We start from the raw sequence: 11750 nt of genomic DNA on the forward strand, positions 1-11750 counted from the left end.
GGTAGTTACTCATATTGTTCTAATAAAATGATATTTGGCAAAGAAAGATAACTCACTGTGCAATCCTACTGGCCCTAAATATGGGTGCATAGTGACCATAGAACACTGAAACAATTGACAATGTAACAGGGGGATGGACTTCTAAACTCCAGAAACCCCAATCTTGGAATGTATGCCAAGGAAATTTTCTGTCATATAGTAACAAAAATATGTCATTTTTAAATGCATAAGGTGTTCATTGCACTTTTTTTCTACTAAAATAAATAACAGAAGGTGTAAAACATATTTTATAAAGCAGATTTAAAGTTGTGTACTTAGTTTTTAATAATTTAGACACAAAAAGACTATATAAAGCAAGTCTATTATTTGGGAAAAAACTAGGTAAAAGTATATGAGTAAAGGATAAACTCTAATACATTCATTAGCAGAAATATTAATCATTTAAAATATGAGTACAAAATTCCAAAGCACTAGAGGAAAATTCTTATGTTAAGTAAAAATTGCAAAACATAGACATATACTCTGATTACAATTCTGTAACATCTGTATGTGTGTGGGCAAAGACTAGAAGAGAATATACAAAAAACAATAAACTGTTAAGGTGAGAAAATAATAGTGCTTTCTCTTTTGAATGTATTTCTATGTTCTTTTATTGTTTAAAATAAAAGTCTTACAGAAAAGGGAAGGAGAATCTCTTTGGAAACACAGTTATTTTACCACAATGGGAATCCAGTCACGATTTATTTGTGGGGATGCCCAAATGGGCATTTTAAGAAGCCTATCTGGACAACCTCCATCAAACTTGCTATGTTATCGTGTAACTGATCTCTGCTTAGGCCATTGACCATGATAACTCTGATCTCAGTAGGGGCTAGGAAAGTATGGCTGAAGAAGCACACACAGATGAGTGAAAAGTGGTGTAGAGTATGTGAAGAGACCCAGGAAGACAAGGAGCCACACTGAGGAGAAGGCACCAGAGGGATACAAGGTAGAGAGACACATGACAACGAAGACCCAGATCTCACCTACCTTCTTCATTGCCACTGACTTTGTCCTTGCATTCAGTTATATGGGCTTTCCACATGCACACACTATATGTTTCAAGATGAAGATGTTCAGGAAAGTGTTAAGTCTACACCAGCTTTCTGGAGTTGCTGATTCAGAGAGTTAATTGACCAAGTTTTCATTTTGCCAACTTAGCTGCATAGATAGAATATCCTGGTCTATTTGGGCTAATGTAATGGAATGTCATATACTCAGTGGCTGATAAACAGCACAAATTTATTTCTTATAGTTCTGAAGGCTATAAGTCCAAGATCAAGGCACCTGCAGATTTAGTGTCTGGTGAAGGCCAGTTTCACAGACAGTTTTAGTTGTGTCCTCACATGGCAGGAGTGAAGGAGCTCTCTGTTTTTTTTTTTTTTTAAATCAAGTCATGCACTAATCCCATTCATGAATGCTTTACTCTCCTAACCAAATCACCTCCCAAAGGTCCCACCTCCTAAAACCATCATATCAAAGTCTGGTTCCAATTTATGAATTTCAGATAGACACATATAGCCTAAAGCACAGAATGATGTTAACCCCATGAAAAATGCAAACTTAGTTCATAATTGTACTTTAAGCAGCTATTATCTGTCTTTGCTATGATGAACCACATTTTTTCACTTTAAAACCACATTAAATTTAAATGTATATGAAAAATACTTTGAAGGAAGCAAAAATAGCAGAAATTAAATGCTTACTAAATTACCTACAGAAATCATCAAAGATGCTTTCCATTTGATCTTGTTATAACGTGAAAGTGTTTCTCAAAGCGTTCTAATTGTCATAAGAACAAATATAAATATATTGATTTATAGAGTTTGTGCATCTATCAGCAAAATGTCATACATTTCCTTTTTCAACTGCCTTTTTAATTTATTTAGAAATCGAGGAGCAGAGAGGTTGAACTCTGTGCCCCTGATACGTTGTAGGAAAGTGGCGGGGAGATGTTTAGGCACCGGCACCATGACTGCCAGACAAGAACTGTTTTCACATGTTGAAGCTTAACCTTCAATGCACAGGGGAAATTTTGGATAGGGAAACTGAGGCTAGGAACTACATCAGTTTCTGGGGCTGACACAACAAGGTGCCCCAAATGAATGGCTTAAAACAATGGAAATTGATTGCCTCATAGTTTGGAGGCCAGAAACCTGAAATCTCAGCAGGTCCTCATTCCCTCTAAAGGTTCTAGGAAAGCATCTTGCTTTGACAACTCCAGGTTATGGAGACTTCAGACATTGTTTGGCTTATAATATCATTTTACCTATCTCTGCATCTGTCTCCAGGACCATCTTCCCTCTGTGTCTCTGTGTTTATCTCTCTGTGTCCCCTGTTCTTCTTCTAAGGAAAACAGTCTTTGGGTTTAAGGCTGATCCTAATACTTTAAATACTTTAACAAAACTGGACGGTACTAAACCTTATTTAACTAACATTTATTGGGTAGTTTACCATGTGCTGAACCCTAAGTTAAGTTCATTCATATATATCACTGCATTTCCCTTTTACAATTGGATGTTAAGACCCCTGTTTATATATTGATGAATGAGGAAACTGAGACTCAAAGTTTCCTGTGGCCTGAGCAGCATCATGAATACCATCTATGTGTACCTGAATGTGTATGTCACAGTAGGTCAGAGTAGATTCTGGTGAGAGGCATAGACCACAAATAAAGTGTCTCCTCTTACATGCAGACAGGAAGAATGTTACTGAAATCCTCAGAATTTCCTCTCTGGAACTTCCTACACCATCTGGTTGGTTTCCAGATATCATTTCTTTGTTTGAGCATCACATCGTGAAATAATAAAAACTAAAATGAAGTATTAAAGTAGGAACTTTTTTTCCTGATTGCTTGAATTTTGGATTCTTTTCTTTTTTTCTGTCTTTTTTTAAGGTCAAAACTTTTTTAAAACTATTAATAAAAACCAGGAAGAAATGAAGAATACAATGTCTGTAATAAAAGCATACACTAGAAAGAATTAAAAGCAGACCAGATGAAGCAGAGGACCAACTCAGTGAGCTGAAAGACAAGGTAGAAAGAAATACCCAGAGCAACAAAATGAAAATAAATAAATAAATAAATAAATAACGACTCATAAAGAATGAGGATAGTTTAGGGGAACTTCAGGACAATATGAAACATAACAACATTTGCATCACAGGAATATCAGAAGGAGAAGAAAAAGAACAAGGGATAGAAAACCTGTTTGAAAAAATAATGACAGAAAATTTTCTTAACTTGGTGAGGGGAAAAGTTATGCAAATTCAGGAAGCACAGAGAATCTCATTCAAGTTGAACCCAAATAGGTCTACTTCAAAACACATCATAATTAAAATGGCAACTTTTAAAGACAAAGAGGGAATCTTAAAGGCAGCAAAGGACAAACAGCTAGTAATATACAACGGAGCTCCAATAAAGCTATCAGCTGATTTCTTAACAGAAACAATACAAGCCAGAAGGGATTGGCATGAAATATTCCAGATAAGGAAAAGAAAGAACCTACAACTAAGACTACTCTATCCAATAAGGCTCTCATTTAAAATGGAAGGCAATATAAAGAGCTTCCCAGAACAAAGAAGTCTAAAGAGTACATCTCCACCAAGCCAGCACTGCAAAAGGTGCTAAAGGGACTGCTATAAAAAAAAAAAAAAAAAAAAAGAGAAAAAGACAAAGAGAGAGTGGGGGTGGGGGTGGCAAGGGAGAGAGAGAGAGAGAGAGAGAGAGAGAGAGAGAGAGAGAGAGAGAGAGAAACACAGGCATGGGAAAATGGCAATGAATAAGTATCTATCAATGATAACTTAAACATAAATTCATTAAATGCCCCAATCTAAAGACATAGGGGAGCTGAATGGATAAGAAAACAACCCATATGTATGCTGTCTACAAGAAACTCACCTCAGAACAAAAGTTCTAAACAGGTTGAAAGTGAAAAGAAGGAAGAAAAGATTCCAAGCAAATGGACATGGAAAGAACTCTGGGTGGCAGTACTTATATCATACAAAATAGACTTCAGAACAAAAACCATAAAAAGGGATAAAGAAAGTCTCTACATTATATTTAAGGGAAGAGTCAAACATGAGGGTATAATCTTTGTAAACATATAAGAACCCAACATAAGAGCACCTAGATATATAAAGAAAAACTTGGAAGAGTTCAAAAAGATATTGACAACAACACAGTCATCATAGGGGATTTTAACACCCCACTGTCAACAATGGATAGATCTTCCAAACAAAGAATCAACAAAGATATCGTGGCACTGAAAGACACTCTAGATCAAATGGACTTAATTGATATGTACAGAACCTTTTACCTTAAAGAAGCAAAATATACATTATTCTCAAATGCACATGGAACATTTTCAAAGATAGACCATGTGGTAGGACACAAAACAAGCCTCAACAAATTTAAGAAAAATAAAATCATATCAAGTATGTGCTCAGATTACAATGAATTGAAACTAGAAACCAACCTCAAGGAAAAAACTCAAAATCATTCAAATTCAGGGAGACTGAATAACATGCTATTAAACAATGAATAGGTTAACAATGAGATCAAGAGAGTCAAAAAAGTTTCTGGAAACAAATGAAAATGAACACAGAACAACCCCAAACCTATGGGACACAGTGGAGGCAGTTCAGAGAGGGAAGTTCATAGCAATACAGGGTTACCTAAATAAGATTTTAAAAAATCTCAGATAAACACCTAACCCTACATCTACAAGAACTAGAGGAACAACAACAAACGAAGCCCAGAGTGTGTAGAAGTAAGGAAATCATCAAGGTCAGGGCAGAATTAAATGACATAGAGACTAAAAGAACAATTCAAAGGATCAATAAATCTGGAACTGGTTCTTTGAAAAGATAAACAAAATCAACAAACCTTTAACAAGTCTCATCAAGAAAAAAAGAGAGAAGACCCAAATAAATACAATCAGAAATGAAAGAGGAGAAGATACAACCAATACCACAGAATTACAAAAGATTGTAAGAAATGTCTATGAACAACAATATGCCAAGAAATTAGACAACCTGTGTGAAATTGACAAATTTCTAGAAACACACAATCTCTCAAAACTGAATTAAGAAGAATCAGAAAGCCTGAATAGACCAATAACAACTAGTAAAATTAAAGCAGTAATCAAAAAACTCCTAACACACAAAAGCCCTGGACCAAATGGCTTCACAGGTGAATTTTACCAAACATTGAAGGAAGAACTAACTCCTATCCTTCTCAAACTATTCCCAAAAATTCAAGAAGAAGGAAGACTCCCAAGTTCTTTTTAAGAGGCCAATGTCATTCTAATCCCCAAACCAGGTAAAGACTGTATGGGAAATGCATTTGTCAATGATACCTTGGACAAGGATTTGAACCCCAAAATATATAAAGAAGTCATACAACTTAACACCAAAGAGACAAACAATTCAATTAAAAAATGGGCAAAGGATCTAAATAGATACTTCTCCAACAAGGGCATACAGATGGCTGATAGACATATGAAAAGATGCTCAACATCACTAGCCATCAAAGAGATACAAATTAAAACAACAATGAGATACCACCTCACACCTGTCAGAATGGCCATCATTAATAAATCAACAAACAACAAATGCTGGCAAGGATATAGAGAAAAGGAAACCCTAGTGCATAGTTGGTGGGAATACAGAGTGATAGAACCAACTGTGGAAAACACTATGGAATTTCCTCAAAAAACTAAAAACGGAACTGACTTTTGATCCAACAATCCACTGCTGGTCATGTACCCTAAGAATCCTGAATCCTGTATTCAAAATAACTTATGCACCCCTGTATTCATAGCAGCATTGTTTACATTAGCCAAGTGCTGGAAATCGCCTGAGTACTCATCAGTAAATGACTGGATCAGAAAACTGTGGTACATTTACACAATGGAATACTATACAGCAGAATGAATGAAGGAACTACTATTGTTTGTGGCAGTATAGATGGAACTGGAGAATATTATGGTAAGTGAAATAAGCCAGTCAGTGAAAGACAAATACCATATGCTCTCATCTATAAAAGGAATCTAATGAGACAAATAAATTAATGAACCAAATAGAACCACAGGCATGGCAACATAGAACTGATTGACAGTGACCAGAGAAGAGGAGGGAAGGGAATAATGCTGGAAAGAAGGGGAAGATACTTTAGAAAGAACATGTATGAATGACCCATGGACGCAGACAACAGTGTGGGAATTAACTGGGAGTGGGGGCTGGAAGAGGGCGGAAACATTTGGACAACTGCATTAGAATAACATTAAAAAATGATCTTAAAAAGAATAGCCATATCACTAATAATTAAATTTTAAATTCAAACATGAAAAAAGAAACATAGGTAACTTTCTACTCAGCAGCAGAAGCTGTCAACCAAGATCCTAGAATGATTTGTTTCCAAGCTCCATTTTTCCCTGATCTTATTCTTACCTGTTTGTTAATTGAGCTTGAGCTTCCATGTGAAAAGGTTAAATTCTGAATAGAAGGCCTCTTTAGCCTGACACGTGGCCTGGGCAAATAAGAGAGAGGCAATATAGCTTAATCATGGGGCACCAGCCCAAATGCAGAGTTAGATGCAGCCTGTCTTTCGAACTGCACTGTCGTTGATCAAAAATGGCAGTGGGAAAGATTTGCTGAGGCATCTGCATTCCTTTCTGCTCTGTTTGAAAATAGGGCCCTACTTCTGGTATGATACAAGCTATGCCACCTCAATAATGACATCTGTTGGGGGGGACAGCTTCTGACATATTATATTTATACTAAATCACATCCTGTTATTTCCAATTTCCTCAGGAAAGCTATCATTAGCAACACTTAATGACCAGCTTGAGGCAAAACCCAAGATTTTCTCACCTCAAAAAGTCATAACCTGTAGCAGTGACTGTCTGAAAAGAGATTAGCACAATTATAAAATTCAGCCCTTACCCGGGATGGCACTGGAGATGGCATCATCCTTCCTGAGTTGACAAGTGATCTGAATGAAGATTTGGCTAGACATGCCTGATGGTGGCTCTTTTCTATTCCATCCCTGCCTCTCTGCAAGCTATCTCAGGGTATTTTGGCATTGATATTTCATTCTCTTCATTTAAAATAAGAAAGACATTCCTTAAATTGGTCTCATTCTAGGAGCATTTTGCCACAGAATTGTTATACAATATCAACTTGCTATATGCAAAGTAATTTCCCTCAGAAGGTTGAATTTTTAAGAGGCTTAAAATATCAAATATGCAGTTTCAGATTTAAAAAATGTTTTTCTTGAAGGCTGGCAAATGATGTATGTTGCTCACATTCTGGAATGGAAGCCAGGAAGAGTTTCATATTTAAAAGAAAATTTATACTTAAAAAAAGTCAAGAACAAATACTGTGACAGAAAACAGATAAAATATCCTAATCTCTAAAATTTTCCATAAGTAAGCATGGGCACAAGACATCTTAGAAAGTATTTTTAAAGAAATGTCATAACAGGTTTTGTCACAATATTCCTCTTACTGCATTTTGCCACTTTACCCACGTGGAAACTTAAGGACTGTGCATTTATTGTAATTGATGGGCACAAACCATTTCAATTACTACTGCATATAAGACATCCATCTGAGCAAGTTGCAAAGGATGGGATAGAAAAAAGGTGCTGACACAGAGAGGAACCCATCTGCACCCTGTGTTCAATGGCTCTGGCTGTGACATCAGGGCTTCAAAATGAGTACATGTCCTTTGAGCATGCTTGGGTCCAGCCCTGATGATGTGGGATTCTTTCAGATCTATGAGTAGCTTCTTTATCCAGGAAAGACCTAATTCAATGTAAATAGTAAAGGCTGTGCCAGAGGCAGTGCCTGCCTTATTTTCAGGAGCTCTTTGTAGACCAGGTCCCCTAGCTTCTACTGACAGATTTACGCGCTGCAGCTTCTGAGCACACAGGGAATGAAGTCAGGTCCTGGGACCAGCCTGTGACCACTGCTGGACCCCCACCAACTGACTTTCTAGGCTGTGTAGCCAGCGAGTGGATGTAGTTCAGGGAAGGCTGAGGGCCAGGGCATGGTTCTGAGCCAGAGCAGGCCCCTCCCTAGAAGCCTGGCTGTAGAGAATGTGGCTTCTGCTGAGGTTTTAAGTTCCTAAGACTTCCTGTGAAGGATTTCTGCACTTACAAGACAATTTCGGGTGGCTGTCAGCTTCCAAAGAGAGATGGCTGTCTTGACTCATTAAGGCTGCCCTTCCCTTGCTAATCCAGGTTCATGCAGACCAGAGTTGTAGGGGACTGGCCTGGCCAGGCCCATCACCTGGATCTGCAACCAGGCCTCATGACTTGCCAGGTGTGTGGTTTGGGCATGTTACATGACCATTCCTTGTCTTACATTCCAAACTATAGAGTGGAGGTAATAATCACACCATCTTCATTGTTGCAAGGCTCGTAAGTGAGCTTGTACAAGAAAGGGCCAAGAAGAGCACCTGGTCCAGCATAACTCCCCAATGAATGGGGCCCTTGGTCAACATCCTCTGGGGCCTGTGGTCATCATGTTGGCTTCCACCCCAGCACTTACCACTCCACTGGAATGTCATGTCTGTGCAGATGCCATGTCCCTTCAGACCATCATCAACTTGAGAGCAGAAGCCTCATCTTAATCACAATCATGTATGTGTCACCAGGACTACTGCACAGAAGTCAAAGTTAGATTCCTACATTGAAAGTTCAATATTGCCCTGCTGAGCAATGTAGTGATATAGTCCCATTAACCTGTTCCTGCTTCTTGATTTCTCTTTCATACAGACATATTTAGTCTTAGTGTAAGTAGTTCAATCACCGGGGATAACCTTCCTCAAATAGGGATCAGCTTTAGAAATTAGCTCAAACAGGGCCTCCACCAGGAAACTTGATCTGACATAATTTTTCCTACCTTCAACTCCTCTCACTGTCAGATACCCTTTCAGACATTTTGTCTGCCTTTACACACTCCCACAGATCCTCATTCAAACTCACTTTACATTGCATTCTAGTTATCAGTGCATTCCTCTGTGGATCTTCACCAGACTGGAACACTAGACTAGCACATGTTTGTCTTCTTCAGGCTGGACTTGGGTTAGTGCCAGAGCAAATTCTAAGAACAGATGACTGGGACGATAATGTTTTCATGCAGAACTGTTCTATCAAGGGCCTGATATTTCATGGGTCATCTGCTTAAGAAAAGGAGGATCCTGTGTGAGCCCTCTCACTCCATCCCACGAAGTGAGGGGATGGCTTTTCCAAGAGGAGGGAGTTATCACTGACTCTGGGATCTGCATATGTTGAACCCCCAGAAATATTGATTATGTTAATCAGGCTCAATTTGTCTTTGAAAGAGACATTTTAAAAAGCAAAAGGGCTTAAACAAATGTGAAAGTAATCTAATTCAGACATAAACATGAAAGTTAATAAGATTACCATGAATTGATCTAAATATTACTTAAAATAATTAGAAATGATTTTTGATAGATGCCATTTCAGTCAGGACACTTTTACATTATTGTAGGAAGCCAATGGATTACTGCTTTCTGTAACATGTTCTTGTTGTTTATGACCTTCAGAAGGAGGATCAGTGTTGGCAGACTGTCCATCAGACTCAGACTTCTCATGTGTTGAATAAATGCAGATTCTGCACCTCCTGCTACTCTGCTCTCAATCTGTTCTCCTACTTTATACTATCTTCATGCTCAAATGGTGCCATGGTCAGGCTTGAATTTGTTGTTTTCCCTGACATAAATTAACAAATACATAATGTTGGAGAGGAGAAATATTTAAATTTTAGTATTTTTTTAATCCTATGACAAAAACAGATGAAAAGAGACATGTTAGTAGTAGTTGAAGGCTGTGAAATCAAGGGTCTTTATGACTTTGATTAAATTGAATTTAGTTAGGAATTCTTGCTCTAGAAATCATATATTTCTATTTATATGCCCTTCACAAACCTAATCTTCCCCCCCATAATCAGGAACTCCTCAGGCAGCAAAAGACAGTAGCCTGAACCTGACTAATGGTCACATCATCAGACCTAACATTCTGACCTAACTCATGCTTTAGTTTATGAACCTTAAAATGGAACAACTCCCTAGCTACTTTCCCCTGGGACCTGATTGAGGGATGCCTGAAAGGACCTCAAAGCTGTCCTCAAGACCTGAAGAAGTGATTTATTATACTTACCTCACCTTTGACCCATCATCTCCCAGCACAACCTCAAACCCCCTTAACCCACAGAGTCTTATGATTTTGCCCAGCATAATCTGTAATCCACATGCCATCCAGAATCAAGTCTTTCAGATCATTAGTTGTCCCATTCTCTGAATTGGCCAATTCTCTAATAAACCTTCTTTCTATATTGCAAATTCCTGTTCACTCATTTTTTTTTAGGCCAGTGCATGCAGACAGATGAATTCAACTAGTGGGGTGCCAGTAACAGTTGTAGGTTGTATTTCAACATAAACCTGAAGATTTAGAGACTTATAGGGTAAGTATTTACAAGGGTCTGCAGTAGCTCTAGACCAATGACAAGGTTAATGGTCCCTGAAAAATACACATTTTGTTTTTTAAAGAACTCAAACACTGACAACCCTTGAAGTTAGAAGAAGTTATCATTGCTAAAGTTTTTCAGAGTCTAAAACAGTTTTCTGAGACATCTTGTAGTTATTTACTGCTGACTATGGAGAGCTCTGCATTCAGCATTTCCACAGGGAAAAGCACTATCAGAACTACCAGAGCACTACTGTAGCTCATGCTGTTTATAATCAAAACAAACATTTGAACAAAAATGTATTTGAAATTGAGTGAGTCATCTTGCTGATGCATTACAGTTGTAGAAAACTATGTGATTTTTTTCCCTGTATCAAACTGGAAAATAAGTGTTTTAGAACCTGATGTTACTCACCTCCAGGATAATAAACACTTAATTCAGAAAAGTTATATAATTAACACATTCATTATTTTCAGAGAATATGAACAAATTAGAGAGAGCAAGTAATAGGAACATTAAATTTAAAAATTAATATGACAAACCAAAATATTGTATTTAGTAACTAACAATAGTAATTAAATGTATTGTGAGTATCATGTAATAGTAGGCATTTTATTTTTCTCATAGTAAGTTTACAAATTACAATATAACAGTTAATCATACTTATCCCTTTCTTTCACTTTGGCATTAGCTTGAGTAATTCAAATGTACTAAACTCTTCATGGTTTTATGAGAACATGTTCCTAGGGGCTCCATACAAAGATGATAAATGGTTGGAAGTATTAGTCATCATTAAAAGGTAGACTAAGAATCATATTTACACTCTTCAAGACTAACTTCAAATAATGCAATTTTTATATTAAAAAATTACCTGAGGAATACGCTTAAATGTATCTGAAAACAATAGGTTTTCCAGGGAAGAAAATTTAATAAATAATATGTAAATGTCAAGACAATACACATTGTAATGACCTGGAAAGCATTTCCCCACCACTGGAATGTTTTTATTATCATGATTTTTAAAAGCTTTTCTGAAAAGCTTTAATGATGATACCGGGTCAGACTTATCTCTTTTGAAAATAATATGCTGTAAAAATTGTTTTTAAATATTTACTACCATTACAGCTTGATTTTGTTCATTCTTTTAATTCTTAACTTGCACTACATTGCTGTATAATTTACCCATAGACAAAAACTCAATAAATAATTAACTGG

The sequence above is a fragment of the Furipterus horrens genome, unplaced genomic scaffold (assembly GCF_987537825.1).
Source record: "Furipterus horrens unplaced genomic scaffold, mFurHor1.1.pri manual_scaffold_5, whole genome shotgun sequence".
NCBI lineage: Eukaryota > Metazoa > Chordata > Mammalia > Chiroptera > Furipteridae > Furipterus > Furipterus horrens.